Here is a 15,837-nt window from a genome sequence, read left to right on the forward strand (position 1 = left end):
ATGGTGGCCCCCTGTGATGTCAAGTTGGCCCATGGGAAACAAGCACCCTTGCCCACCGTTGGTGGGAACGTTGCTTCCACTGCATGTCTCTTTTCTTGCTCTGGCAGCTCTAGCCAGTCCCTCACCTTACATCCCCGCAGGTGAGAATCAAGTACCAATTGCCGTATTCTTCAGTCTCTGGGGGACGAGTGTCAAGCAGTCTTACTTTGGTCTCATGGCAGTCCCTTCACTGGCCTCTCTCTCCTGTAAAGCATTTTACTGTAGGCTGCCAGCTCCTTCACGAAAGTTCTCTCTGATCAATTTCCTTGAGAGTAATTCTTCTTTTTTTGTTAGTTGCTGGGGAACTTATTTTAAAAATTTTTTATTGAAGTATAGTTGATTTACAATGCCGTGTTAATTTCAGGTGTATAGCAAAGTGATTCATATATATATATATATATATATATATATTCTTTTTCAGATCCTTTTCCCTTACAGGTTATTACATAATATTGAGTATAGTTCCCTGTGCTATACAGTAGGTCCTTGTTGGTTATCTATTTTATATATAGTAGTGTGTATATGTTAATCCCAAACTCCTAATTTATCCCTCCTCCTGATAGTAATTTTTTTTTTTCTGGCCATTCCATATGGCATGTGAGATCTTAGTTCCCTGACCAGGGGTTGAATCCGTGCCCCTTGCATGGGAAGCACGGAGTCTTAACCACTGGACCTCCAGGGAAGCCCTGTGATAGTAATTTTTCATTGACCTGTACTCAGTATTTTTGTAATTTTCTGCAAGTATGCTAAACTTCAATAAAGAAGTTTATTTGAACATTTATCTTGCATTGGCAGTTACAACTTAGCTTCTAGTTGCTCAGCTACAGCCCCTGACAAGCTTAGGAACACACACGTGTGAGTAGGAAGCGTCATTAGCTATACGAGGACATGCCACAGGGTTTCTTTAAAGCAGTGGTGAGCATACTTATGTGACCTAAGGGTTCATTTGCAATCACCATTAACCAAAATAATGAGGCAATGTCTGCGTACCCTGGAGAGTGTAACAGAGGAATTAGAGGTTTTCAAGAGCTGCAAGCTGCAAATGAAAGAACTCCAGTAGCTAAAAGGCTTGTGATTTGATAATGAGAATGTTGGGGTATTTGTGTTTTTTTGTTTGGTAACTTCAGACTTGTTGAATAGGTTTTTTAGAACTGAGATGTATATGAACTCTTTTGTTGAAATCAGGAAGAGTCAGTTCGACTGAAAAGTAAGCTAGGTGACTGAAGGGCACTTTATCACCTCAAATAGAAATATCTACTTTTATGTATATGTATGTATGTATATGTATATATACACATTTTTGCCTTATCACTTAAATACTAAGGATAGTGACAAATGCGTTAGACCTTTTATATCTTGCCTCTCATTAATCACTCCTTCAAAGAAAGCGTCTTACCCCAATAGAAACAAAAACTTCCCTTTGGGGAGATGATTCTGTATTTTAAGTGTTAGCAATTGTCTGGGTACCAGTAGTGGTACCGTGCTTTGGTTGAGTATCTCTGACTTAACCTAGAGCACCTCTTTATCTCATTGGATAACCTTGAAAGTCAAGCCACGGCCTTGTTGTCTTTGGGTGTTTCTTTTTAAAGAAAGATGGTTAGAGAAGGTGACCTTCTGGTGTACTCCTCATGGTTTAACATGAGGCACAGCAGCTGTGTTCTGTGAAATAAGCAACTTTCCCAAACAATGACCGTTATTCATCATTAAGGCTTTCACAGTTAAAAATAGGTTAACCAAATTTGCCGACTACTCATTTTAGTGTACTGTATTACCGTGCAATTTGAAAGGTAGAAAGATACAGTCTAATGGCTTACAGTGGAGAATTTGCTCATAGGTTGAAGACTTTTTGATGAGTTATAAATGAGATTTCACTCACAGGGGCAAATCTCTCTTGTAATCCTGAAGGCATTGTTTTTTTTAAAAAAAATGCACAGTTACCTTATGCACAATAGCTTTGACATTTTATCAGCATGCAATTAAAGTCCCTTTGTCTAAGGTGCTGGCTCTAAACTCTTGAATAGATAGAAGCCAAGAATGAACTGCGTTGTGAGTTTCAAGAAAGAAGAAAGAAATTAATTTGACAGTTGGTACAGTTCCGTCCCCAGGAGGGAGTGAGCAGTGCAGTGCTGCTCTCTGTCGGGCTGCTGCAGAAACATACAGGATGCCTTTTGTTTGTCTGCCAAGAAAGTCTTCCCGAGGAAATTTTCCCAATCACTTCCCTGGGAATAATCTGGCTGCTTATTCAACGCAGAGACTACTTTCAGCTGAAGTGCAAGAGAAACCCAATAAGCTAAGCAATAGAGCGGAAAACAAAATATGTTAAAACTCCTTTGGTAGGCGCTGAATGTTTGTTTCCCCCCAAATTCATATGTTGAAGCCCCAGTCCCCAGTGTGATGGTATTTGGAATAGGGTCACTGGGAGATAATTAGGTTATGAAGGCACAGCCCTCGTGAATGGGATTAGTGCCTTTGTAAAACAGATGCTTTCACACAACACTGTAAATCAACTATACTCCAATATAAAATAAAAATCGAAAAAAACAAATGCTTTTTCTGCATTGATTGAGATGATCACATGACTTTTCTCCTTTATTCTGTTAATGTGGTATATCACTTTTATTGATTTGTGATTGTTGACTCATCATTGCATCCTAGTGATAAATCCCACTTGATCATGGTGTGTATGATCCTTATATAATGCTGTTGAATTTGGTTTGCTAGTATTTTGTTGAGGATTTTGCATTTGTTTGGTACCTTGATCTTGGACTTCCCAGCCTCTAGAACTGTGAAAAATAACTGTGATCTAGTTCTGGCCAATGAAATATAAGAGGGAGTCAGGGGGTGGGGTGGGGGGAGAGATTTTCCTCCCTGATAAGAACAAGAGATGCAGGAGAAGAAAGTTAAATTTGCCCACTCATCCCTCTCTACTTATAGAGCTGGTATGTGAGGCTGGGATGCCTCGAACCTGGCAGACATCTGGTGACCATCAGGTGTTAATTCTCTGGATGAAACCACTGAGCTGCTGACCACCCTGGAAGAGCTAGCTCTGAATTTCTTGTTCCTTATGGGTTAAGCTTCTGTGGTTGACTATTCTGTTAATTAGAGCCGAATACATTGCAGCCACTACAGATGGTCTAATGTCTGGGTAGGAGATCATGCGTCCTCACACCACAGCCTACAGGAGTATTAGAGCTGGCTGTCCTACCTTCTATTCATTCTCTTAGTTGCTACTTCGATTGCTCAGCGACCTAAGAGCCCTAAGGATTATGGTTCAGTAAGATTCAGGGATGTGTAAAAGCAGCCTGTATATCCAAGCTGAAGCTGGCCTCTAAAAACGCGGTTTGAAAGGCACCAAAATCCTCCACCCAGCATATAAAATAAAATAAAATGAATTTCCTTATATCCTGCTTTCAGGTCTGAAATTCTATTGGTAGAGATTAATTTTCTCAGGGTCTTCAAGAGTCCTTTCTTAAATTACATATTTGCTTGTGCAGAGACTAGCGTCTTACACTCTTATTAGCTCAAGTGTTAACTGAGATGGGGAAATGTAAGATGGGGACAAAATGAACAGAATCTTGGGATCTGTGAGTTAGTTGGGATCTTTGAGGTCACCTGGCCTCACACCTTTCTTTTGTAGATGAAAAATACTATGGACCAGAGAGGTTCAGTGGTTTACCCAGATAATCTCCACCTTAGAGCCAGAAGCCTGGTTTCTAGACTTCCAACCCAGGGGATTTTATACTCTCCTACCATCCCCAAATTAAGTGGATGGCACATTTTAAACACCTGGAGGAACTTTGCTGCAATTTCTCTAACTGGGTCTGGAATCTGTGGGCTTGAAGCTTCATTTGAATACTAAGTATAGTTTTTGCAACACGAGGAGAGCTGATGGACCCTGGAGAGAGCAGACACATGGCCAATGGCCTCAGGATTTTGCTGAGGTCTAAGCCTGCTCTTGCCGTCTATCCGCTGGAAGGGGGAGCTCTTCCTCTCACTCCTCCCACCTCCACTCTTACTTACCTGGTAGATTAAACATGTTTGTTTTTAATAAATACCCATTTAACGTTTTGACATTTGTTAGCCCGTTTTAACAAACATGCTGTATTTACAATAGCATCATGTTCTTCAGATAAATCTATTTCTGAGACTTATCAAATTAATCACTGCTATGTAGGCTTATTAAAGTTTTTAGAGACTATCATTTTTATGGGATCTTCAAATGAAAGTGTTTCTTAAAATGTTAGGTCACGTATTCAGATATATTCTCATATTTTTGTCAAGCAGTTAAGGATTTATAAAGAAATGCATGCATCATTTAAAGAAAGTCTGACGTTTTATAAAAGAGTAAATTTGTTGCAGCATCAACAGTAATAAGTCTCTGCTTTAGACATGCAGTTTTAAAATATATTTGTTTCAAAAGAGCCACATTTGTGATTGTTTTTGTTGTTTGCTTTTGCAAAGACACCTATACAGTCCTTCAATTCCAAACATTTCTAAGATCATAAATCCTGGAATGGTTTCTGTGTTCTCTTGCCCTCTGCTGGCTAAATTGAGACCTTCTTTGGAAACGTGTCCATCAGCTACGTTATGGTCACCAATATACACCCTCCATCTTGTTCATTTTTAGGTCCATTTGACAAAAGCCACCTTAACAGTCTTTATGCCAGAGATCAAAATCTAGCTTGAGGCCACCACTTCTCATCAAGATATCCATGACCAGCTCAGGACATCTGTCCATTCTCAAGCATCTTTTGTATGTACCCTATGTTTAGCACCTTATTATATACTGTACTATTCCTGAATTGTCTCTACTGAATGATTTAACAGATATATCAGTGCGTAAATATAAGCTGTATCATTCTGTCTTGGTTATTAATTGCTTGGTGTTTGTCTTGTTTTCCCAGTGTGACTGTCAATTCTCTAGGACTTCAACCCCCTCAACTGAATTTAAAAGAGGCCTCGGCCATGGAAACTAAGCCCTCACACATCCCCTGCACTCTCATGGAGTGATGAGGGAGCCCTCGTTCTTGCTGTGACCCTGCCATGACCAGGCATCCTCCAGTCTACTTGCAGTGGTCAAGACGGAGCACACACACTTGGGTAAGGTCAGCCCTTCCCTGGTGAGCCCAGTGGAGGAGAGTGAACCAGCTCACAGTCTTAGATCTGATCCCCCCCCAACTCTCCTGCTGGTGGGGAACCCCAGCTGATGTTATTTAGGTTCTGCTATCCCTGAGAACCCGCTGCTCTCTCCTCTCTTCCACGTTAATTCTCACAAGTCTGATGTTCCGGGGAAACTCTGAGTGACTGCTGCTCCGGATTTCTGCTTTCCCATTTACATCTAAATTGCATTCCGCATTATTCTGCCTCCTAGGTATTCTGAAGGTGCAAGCTTCTCTCTCTCTCTTTTTATTAATCTGTACCTTTTTTTTTTTTTTTTTCCCAGAGGGAGGGTGGGTGGATAGATTTGAATTCGGGAGGCTGGCATTATTATCCTATGGAAAAGCTGCATAAGTTCTCTTCTGATTTCTTCCGAGTTTTTGTTTTGTGTTGTTTTCTCGGTGAGGTAGAAAACAAGTCAATCAGCTGAATGAGGATGTGGGAGGAGAGAGGAGAGGGTATGAATAGCTGTTTGGGAGAGCCGGAGACTGAAGGACAGTATGACTGCCTAGGAGCATGAAGGCAACACTTGAGGTTTGTGGTAATAAATGTAAAGTAAGACCAGTCAGCCACGTTCAGTTCAGCTGCATCCTGTTGTGGTTTTGCCAGATGAGTACAAAGAAATGTGCAAAACAACTAGGAGGAAAATTTCAGAGCACTCTGGTGAAGCACGAAAGTAGAGTTGAACAAATAGGGAGACATGCCACGTTCTTGGATTAGACAGCACAGCGTCAGGAAGACACCAGTTCTTCCCAAGCTAATACGTACATTTATTGTGATGGTGTTAAAAGTGGCCATTTATTTTTTTTCTGGACTCAGAAAAGTTGATTCCAAGCAAGAATACTCAGGAAAGCCCTGAAAAAGAGGCACAGTGGACTAAAGATAGGAATAGGCTCTTCAAAGAAGAAGAAGAAAGAAAAGAAAATGGTCTTTACATAGCTAAAAAGCTACTCAGTCTTGCTTATATTAAGAGGAAATTGAATTAATAAGTATTTTAAAATACGAATGCTCACCTATCTGATTGGCAAAACTCAAGAAGTTTGATAGTACCCTCTGTGATTGAGGCTGTGGAGAAGCAGGTGCTGTCCTAATTGTTGGGAGTGCAAAATGGTCCAGCCTCTAGAGAGAGTAATTTGGAATTAACTAATAAAGCTACCTATGCCATTTGCCTGTTGACTTAGCAGTTCTACTTTTAGGAATCTCGATAAATTCATGACTCTGTGCAGGGAGTTATTCATTCTGACATTATTTATAGTAGCAAAAGATTATAAACAATCCAAATATCCATCAGTAGGGGACTTGTTACATAAAAAACAGAGCAGCTGTTAAAAAAGAAAAGGAATGAGAAGAAATGCTCCCTAAAAGCAAGATTCAGAACCACAGATTAGATAGATAGATAAAAGATAGGTATAGAACACTATCTTTTATGTAAGAAAGGAGGAGAAATAAGAATGTTTGCTTATTTTTGCCCCAAATTAAAGTCTCGGAGTGTTAAGCCAAAAATTAGTAAAAATGGTTTCCTAGAAGGGGCAGGAAAAAGGGCCTGAGAAGACGGAGATGGAGGTGACACTTCTCTAAATATATTGAACAATGGAAAGTCTTACTAACTTTAAAAATAATAATAAAATAAAATGAAAGAGGGAAAGCAAACCCTAACATTGAAAACAAATTGATTTCATGTGAATAGCAGATTGAGGGACCATGAGCGTCTTTTTGTTGACCTTTCACTTGTGAGCTTCGCCAGTAAGTCTTGCTCTTCATGCCCAAACCATGGAAAGCTGTGGAATTTGCACAACTTGCCTCAATTATGTTTACTGTCTGTTGTCTATCTTTTCCTACTGAACCATCAGTTCCACAGGGCAGGGATCTATATTTGTTTTGTTCACTGATGTATCCAAACAGCATATACAGTGTTTTGCATATAGTAAGTGCTCAGTAAATATTTGTTGAATGAATGAAACTCCTGTGGGCAAAGAAGCCATTTCTTCTTTTTTTTTTTTTAATCCTTTTTAAAAAAATTGAAGTATAATAAGGACCTCCTGTATAGCACAGGGAACTCTACTCAATACCCTGTAATGGCCTATATGGGAAAAGAATCTAAAAAAGAGTAGATATATGTATATGTATAACTGATTCAATTTGCTGTACACCTGAAACTAACACAGCATTGTAAATCAGCTATATTCCAATTTTTAAAAAAACCAAAAAATAAAAGAATAAAAACATTTAAAAATTGAAGTATAGTTAATTTACAATGTTGTGTTAGTTTCATGTGTACAGCAAAGTGATTCTGTTTTTTATAGATAGATAGATAGATATTCTTTTTCAGATTCTTTTCCATTATAGGATATTATAAGATATTGAGTATAGTCTCCTGCGCCATAGAGTAGGTTCTTATTGTGCATCTATTTTATATATAGTAGTGTATATATGTTAATCCCAAACTCCTAATTTATCCCCGGCCCTGCCCGCAACCCAGCTATCCCCTCTGGTAACCATAAGTTTGTTTTCTATGTCTGTGAGTCTATTTCTGTTTTGTAAATAAGTTCATTTAAATCATTTTTTTAGGTTCCACATATTAGTGGTACCATATGATATTTGTCTTTCTCTGACTCACTTCACTTAATAAGATAATCTCTAGGTCCATCCATGCTGCTGCACATGAAGGAAGCCATGTCTTATTTGTACTTTATTTAATGCCCCAAAGCTGGTAGTGGGCTAGCACAGGAACTACTAAATATATATTTTTATCTGAGCCCAGATGTTTTTAGCAGAACTCCAACTACATTTCTGTCCTCACTGTCATTATTCATGTCTGGCCAATAGCCTGGGACCCCACTGCCGTGACTTTATCTGCAGCTGGCAGTCCCTGGCAGCCAAGACATTGCCCAGGCCCGTGCTGTGTTGACTGCGGCCCAAACTGCTGAAGATTTACTCTCTTTATTCCTTTAGTGTACACACTTCCAGCTGAGCTGCTTTGCAATTTCAGAGGTATCGCTCCACTTCTTTCTAGTCAGCTTACAGTGACAAGCAGTGATGTTTTGGATTCAAAAAGAAATAAATCTCTTTTTAAAATGACTATATATAGATGAAGAAATTTCTTTCAGTAGGTCAGATTTCATAATAAACTGGATAGATCTGACTGTGCAGTCTCTAAGAATAGTATCAACCTGGTGGTCCAGTGGTTAAGACTCTGTGCTTCCAATGCGGGGGCGGGGGGGTGGGTTCGATCCCTGGTCGGGGAGCTAAGATCCCACATGCCACGTGGTGCAGCCAAAAAATTAAAAAAAAAAAAAAAAAGAATAGCATCAATCTTCCCACATTCCTCTCTCATCATTTCATTCTCTCCATAAAACTGACTAAAAGGCTTCAGTTTGGAGTCTACGTCTTAGAAAATTTTGCTCTGGGAGTAAGACATGTGGCTTTGAACTAATTCATCTTCCTGGGGCTCAGTTTCCACAATTTCAGCAACACCTATCTTTCCAAGTTGCTGGAAATGCAAGCAAATATATATGTCACTCTCCTAGCACAGCGCCCGTTCTTGGCTGAAGAGTGCTTTTAATAAAAACAGGCCTCCTATTCCCACTAAAAATTGTAGGAAAAAGAGATTGGAAGGAAATATATCAAACTGTGGACAGTTATTACTGTGGCGTGTTGAGATTATTGTGCTTTTTTATCTTGGTGATTTAAACTTTCCTGGGCTTGTCATATCTTGTAAAATGATTATATAGTAGTTTTATAATCAGAAAATGTGAATAAAAATGATCATTTGTATAATCCTTAACAGTTAAAAAGTATTTCTCCTTCCGTGATTCTGTCCCATTTCTCAGTAATAATTCACAACAAAAATCAAACTAAATAAGGGAATTCCCTGGCAGTCCAGTGGTTAGGCCTCTGTGCTTTTACTGCCGAGGGCCTGGGTTCGATCCCTGGTCGGAGAACTAACATCCCACAAGCAGTCCAAAAAAAAAAAAAAAAGAAAAATCAAACTAAATAAGAGAATTCGTGTCGGTTCATTTCACGTACCACCAAAAGAATTAATATGAACACACAGACCCAGGGCCCGAAAAAAAAGCAGCCTGCAGACAAATGTGAATAAGAATGAAATTGAGGACTTGATCTTTGGCAGAAACGTTGAAGTCGGAACTTTAGGACTTAGTGGGCCGATGGCGAGTCTTTTAAAGCGCTGGCCGACAGAGTGGCCTCTGTGAGGCGGAGAGCAGAGTGGGGTGCACGTCCCCTGTCGAGAGCGGCACCCTCTCTCTCTGCAGGGAAGGCATCCTCTTCAGTGGCCCTTTCGGAGGGTCATGCGTGGAGCGGCCAGGTGGGAAGTGCTCAGCCACCCTTGGTGATCAGCATGGAGAAAGAAGTCACAGCCAGGTGGTGGGGGCAGGGGGCAGTGGACAGTTATCAGAGATTGGAACCCGAGAGGGAAGGAAGTGGCAGAGTTGGTGGTTGCTGCTCTTCGGACCTGCCAGCCACTCCCCCCGTGCTGCCACTTGCAGGGGCTGTGGTCAGGGTTGCAAGAGACGCACTGGGGAGAATGGAGGCGTTGGTGGCCGCACAGACCTCGTGTGTTGAGACTTTTAACCACCCCGCATTTCACAAGCGAGGAAATAGGAAGTGAGGGCCTAGAAGGGGACATGGGGCTGGCAGCCATACACTCAGGACTTCAAAGGCAGGCGTTTTTGCCAGTACAGTTCTCCGGTAAGTGAAGATGCTGAAATTCATTTCCCGTGTGGCTTCTTTTATAGAGTGCTGACCAGCTCTCTAACTCTGGGCATCTGCAGTCTGTCGCAGAGCTTTGCAGCCTGAAAACCCAAACCAACCATTCATCTCACAGGCCTACCACATAAAGCAAGGGTCAGTTAGTTAGCAAAACTGATATTTATTATGGGGAGAATTTTTAACAGGAGATGGCAAGCCACCTTTATAAGTCTGGCAGCACCCTCAGACTGCACAGATAGAATTAGGAAATTAATAAAGTAGTTGCACTCATCTGTCTTCTGCAAAACACATCGAACTTTTTCCCTTTCCTTCACTTTCATCCATTTCCACTATGAGCAGGTTTTTAAATTTGCTCCCTCCTTCCTCTCATTTAACTCTTTTAAAGGAAAAACCTGAGCCATGTTCCCAGGAGGAAAGTTAGCACCTTTCTCTGCTCAGGGCCTCCCCTAATTAGCAGGTGGAAATCCCTAGATAAGAGCACCTGCCCGTTTGGCTGTGGCTCAAGAACTGAGGTCGGGAGGCTTGTGCCTACGGAAGGAAAATAACCAGTTGGATCAGTGGGTGAGAGATGAGAGCATAAATAGGGCTGAGACAAAGAAAAGGTCGGCTGCAAGTGGGTCAGGAGATCAGAGTGGACGTAGGCCCTGGAAGGTTCTGCTGGGAGGCCTGCCACAGAGGATTTCAGTCCCCACCCCACTCCAGGGGCAGGATGACTCAGCATTTCCTATTACTATTATTAAGGCCAACCCCAGAGGCCCTAGCAAGGCTGACTGCTGTTTAAACCGGACTGTTCTTCCGGCCCCTGGTTCATTCTAGGTCTACATAGTAGAAGGCTATTCCAGAAGGGATGTGTAATTCATCCCAGTATTTAATGCTCTTTTATTACTTTTTTTTTAAACTTCAGCCAATAGCCTGAACTGGTCAGGCTTTGGGCTGACATCTGCTGCTCTATCTGGTCGCATTGTCACATAATAATAAGTAACCTTTATTTGTGATCATCAGGTGCTGACATTTTGTGAAGACTTTACAGGGACATCCCCTTTAATTCTCAGAAGCAGGCCACAAGGTAGGTATTATTATCTCCATTTGCGGATGAGAAGGCTGAGGCTGAGAGATGTTAATTGCTCAAGGACTGAGAATCTAACTCAAGCCTTTTCACTTAAGAGTCTGTGTTCTTCACCTGTACCCTCTACTGCTTGGCAGAGATTAGAAGTGGTTTATCGAGCTGAAACACAAATCAGAAGGTGATCATAGGCAGGAGAGCATGGAGAAAATGAAAAGCAAACAGTGGGGCAGGAATGTGATGAGAAGAATAGAGGGAGGGAAGCATATGCTGCTGGCAGAAAATCAATGTGGGAAAACCATTGGCCCTTTATGGCCACGTAAGGTCCTACCTAGAGGCTAGGTTACCTTGTTAACATGTCTTCAAGATGGACAGGTTTTGTTATCTCTGTTTTCCATGTATGCATTCCATGGATTTATTACCTAGATCTGTATTCTTCCAGCTACCAAGGGACTGGTGTGTATTCAGTGTGACTGGAGAGGCATCTGTCATACTGTTGCCCCATCTCATACCCTCCCTGAAATTTCACTCTTAAAGTAACTGGGTGGGGCTGCGGAGGCTGAGCATTGTCTTCAGAAGGTTATTGTGAAATGTACATGTTGTCCTCAAAGTTAAACTCCATGAAGGCAAGGATTTTGTCTTGTTGCCTCATATCCCTAGGAATGTAGAAGGTGATGTTTATGTATGAAATTAAGAATGTATAAATAAATGAATTCAAGAAGTGAACAGTAGGCAGGGTGTCCCTTGAAGCCTTTGTTGATACTCTTGTCTAGCTGATTCATTGACTTTGCAAAGTAGAAAATGAGGAGGAATGGGTCACAGGTAATATGTTGGGGGGAGGTATGTTTGGGTAGGATTAGGGACAGGAAACTTTGGAGCTTGGGGCTCTAGAGCAGGAGACCCTGGAGAGCTGGTGGGAAGTGTCAACTTCCCAATCCACCTTCCTCCCCACTTCAATATCAAGGTACTCTGTACGGTCCTGTCATCCTTCCTTCAATTTCAGCAGCAGATTTCTGATTTACCAAGGCTTAAATCACTAGTTTTAGGCATTCTCCAGCATTTTTGACCTTTCTTTCCACTGACATCTTCAAACAAGCACAGGTATTCCTCCTTCAAGAAAAACAAAACAAAAACAAAACCTGGTTTGACTCTGTAATTCTTTCTAAGTCATCACCCTATTTCTCTTCTTCCATTTACTGTTAAACTTGAATAAATGATCTGCACTTTTTATCTTCATTTTTTCACTACCTAAAACTCTTAATCCCTTGAAATCTGGCTTCTCCTTCTGTTTCTACTACAATACTTTACTAAAACATTCTTTTTCTCTCTCTTTTACAGAAAACAAACAGAACAGAACATTACATCAGAACGCTAGCTGTCCCTGGTATTCCTTTCCTGTTCTTCCTTTTAATGAATAAAACTCTCCCGAGTTTTAGCTGGGCATATGGGTGCCCAACTAGAGACTACAATTCTCAGTCTTTTTTTGCAGCTGGATGTGGGTATTTGGCCATAAGCTGGGGGCAAATTCCTGCTTCTCTGAGAGCTAACTGTCCTGTCTTTCCTGTTTTGTTCTCACTCTTCCTTAGAAAAGCAGCCTTGGAAATTGGTGGTCAAGTTGGCAGGGTTGGCATGTTGAGGACAGCAGTACTTCTCCACCAGCCTGGGACAGATCACCTCTGGATCTTTACATGAGAGAGAAATAAACTTATACTGTATTTTAATCATTCTATTTGGGGGTCTTTTTTTGTTAAGCAGCTTAGCCTGTACTCTAATAAACTCCTTTTTCTAATTTAAAAAGTAATATGCATTCACTGTAGAAACTTAATGATAAGAAGAAAGAAGATGACCCAGAAATTCCTGTTGATCCTCCTCCTTTTCTGATTGATTATTCCCACTAGCCTATGCCTAATTGCCTTCCTTTCTCTCTTCCACCTACAATCTTGGGCATAGCCCAGCACTAAGTTCTCTACTCTCTTGTCTCTCTGTACTCTGTCACAGAGAATGGCTCATATAGTGATTGATTTAGTCATTAATTAGTTCATTCATTTCAAAAAATGTAGTGAGGCCCTACATTCTGCTAAGTGCCAGGGACCTACATTCTGCTAAAAATTAACTAGACATGTCTCCTACCCCCAAGAAGATCACCAGCTGGAGAGGAGAAGGAAAGCCAGGTTATAAACAAGTCCTTTGAACATAGTGTGCTGAGTACCTGGTGGAGCTCTCATGTGAGATTACAGAGGGCACCTGACCGGCTTGTTGGTGTGGAGGGCTGGGTATTGATGAAGGCCTCCAGGAGAAGGTGAGCCTGGTTAAGAAAGGTAAAGAAAGACGGAGGGATGAGGAGAAAGGGAGGTGATTCCAAGCTAAGAGATCAGCGAGGAACCAAAAGCTTGGAAATGAAAACTTTCAAGGTGTTTGCAAGGAACTATATAGGCCATAAGGTGTTGATACTGTGAGAAGTTTTGCTGCGGGTGGAGAGATGCAGGTCATGGAGGCTTTGCTTGTCATGCTAAGGAGGCTTGGGCTTTCTTCTGAGGGGGCCTTACTGAAGGGTACTCAGCAGAACTGTGAAATTGTAGATCTACCTTTTAGATAGATAGATGTATTCTGGGTGGTTGGGTGAAGGATAGATTTCTGGGAGGTAAACAGAAGTGGAAACAGGGTACTGGTTAGGAGGCTATTTGCAATGGAGTAGGTAAGAGGTGGTGATGGCTAGATCCAAGGTATTGGCAGGAAAAATTAAGAAGGAAATGAATTTGAGAAACATTCAAGAAATAAAATGGGCATGGCTTGGTGACTGAAGAGAAAATAACAGGAAGGATCACAGATGACTCCCAGGTTTCTAGTGTGGGTGCTGGATAGATGGGGGTGATGGCATTAGTGGCTTTAGCTGTCACCCCTGAGGTAGCTTATTGTGAAGGTAAGGAAGCTTAACCTTCAGGCCTCCTTGTAGGCATGGGCCCGTTCAAGGTCTCTGGGACTAGCCCTAGCAATTTTGTATTCTTAAGTCTGTATTCTTTTTCTTAAAGAGGGCCCAGACCCTCTTTAAGCTGGTATTAACTTCAGATGCACAGAACCTGAATCCACCCCTGCCCATCCTCTTTCAATTCACTGTGCTGATTACCACTAGATTAATCCTCCAAAGAAAACCGTTGATGTCGTGTCATTCTTCTCCTCAAAAGCTATTGTCATTGTGCCAATGGCCTTTTGCCAACCTGACACTTTTACCTTGAGGTTGCCTTTTACTGAAATGCTCTCCAACAAGTGCTTGTAGTTTCAGACATCCCTGTCTACCAAAGGGTCTTTGGCCCTTTAAGACCTATCTACTAGTAGAGCTGCTTTAGTTGCAATTACACTTGATCTTTGAACAACACGGAGGTTAATCCATGTATAATTTATAGTCAGTTCTCCGTATCCTCAGTTCCTCAGCATCTGCAGATTCAACCAACCACCAACCGTGTGGTATTTACTATTGAAAAATATCCGCGTATAAGTGGACCCACGCAGTTCAATGCTGTTCTTCAAGGGCCAACTGTACTCTGTTGAACTTTGTTTACTACCAGTCTTCTTGTTTTATTTTTATACCAGTTGTGGCTTTTCTACCTTAAATATGTGTCTAATCTCTGACTTGGCCTTTCAGTGGTGACTGGTGTCGGGAATGTCTCATACCCACAGAAAGCCTCTGGCATAAGCAAACATCACTATATCGTGTGGCCCTGGTGTACATCCAACATGTGATGACATTTTAAAATTCTGGTTTTTGATAATGTTGAGTCAAAGGCAGTTTGTACTCTAGAATGTTCATTCTGGGCTCTAAACCCTTGAACATTAGTTATTCGATAGTTCTGATATCTGGAATATGACATGCAGTCATCTGCAGTCACAGAGCTGTCCTGGACCATCCTCTCATCTGAAACAAGAGTTGTCTTCAGTGTTCGCTGCACTGCTGCCTGATGAGTGACTTCATAGGATTTTTCTGCTATCTGAATAGCTCCTACTCCGGGTACGAAAAATCTAATTCACTTCCTAAGCTTTTTTCCCATAATGTCCCTTCTGCTTCAATAGATTCTCACTCAGACACACCAAAATGGGACTCATAATATCGATTTATTATCTTAGCAATCTCGGTAAACAAGGCAGTCTCACCATGTTCTTTTTTCTTCAGGGATAAGGCGGGCCTAGCATCTTCCTAAAAAGAACATACTGTATGGCCTCATGTTACAAAAATTGCAGCTTGGTTAAAATTTCAACTGATAGTCCTTCAGTTTTTTTTGTAAGGAGATAACTTATTATGGAGAAATGTTGTTCTATAAATAAAATAAAGCTATAATGTTACTATTAGGAGAGTTCTGAGCCCTAGAGCAGAGTGCTGATGTTTCGTACCGGATCTTTCTCATCTCCTCCTTCTCAGCGTCTTCAGTCTCTCCATCTCTCTGTTACGTGTTAGCAGATGCAAATCAAAGGTGTGGTGAGGCTGGCATCACCTGCAGAGGCCCAAGGCCTTCCCTGGGACAAAGGGATTTGGGTCTGCCCACTGTAATTCTGCAAAAGGAGTTATGAACCAAGGAAGGTAAAATTTATGATTCTAAGTGACATAGAACAGATGCAACCTGGGGAAGGAGGAGGATTTGGGAGCCCAATTCTCTTCTGGGAAAATACTGTTTTCTATGTTGTAATTCTCTTCTGTTAGCCCGAGCCCTCTGATCTTTGCGGCTTTGAAGGGTTCAGGGACGGGTATGCGTGGGTGGCTGAAGTAAACCAGAAAAGGAAGCCTGGCAGCAGCCTGGGAAGGTGGTTATGAGATGGGAGAGGTGACCTGCTGAGAGCTGGGCTGGCCTCGCTCTCTGCCA

The 15,837-nt window shown here is 41.5% G+C and overlaps 1 protein-coding gene and 1 long non-coding RNA gene across 10 annotated transcripts in view; both read left to right on the forward strand.

Moving 5' to 3' along the window:
• Positions 1-5,139, forward strand: part of ZNF277 (zinc finger protein 277) — a 165,807-nt gene extending 160,668 nt beyond the window's left edge. For all 9 annotated transcript variants that reach the window (XR_014266620.1, XR_014266621.1, XR_014266622.1 and 6 more), the window contains 2 exons: positions 4,667-4,792; positions 4,944-5,139. The gene's annotated coding sequence lies outside the window, so the exon portion shown is untranslated. The remainder of the gene's footprint in view (positions 1-4,666; positions 4,793-4,943) is intronic.
• Positions 5,140-5,150: 11 nt separating this feature from the next.
• Positions 5,151-12,708, forward strand: LOC309665754. The gene is made up of 4 exons (XR_014266661.1): positions 5,151-10,788; positions 10,927-10,990; positions 12,326-12,371; positions 12,574-12,708. It is a non-coding gene; the product is annotated as an uncharacterized lncRNA (long non-coding RNA).
• Positions 12,709-15,837: the final 3,129 nt, after the last annotated feature.

The sequence above is a fragment of the Balaenoptera physalus genome (genome assembly GCF_965194825.1).
Source record: "Balaenoptera physalus genome assembly, chromosome: 8".
NCBI lineage: Eukaryota > Metazoa > Chordata > Mammalia > Artiodactyla > Balaenopteridae > Balaenoptera > Balaenoptera physalus.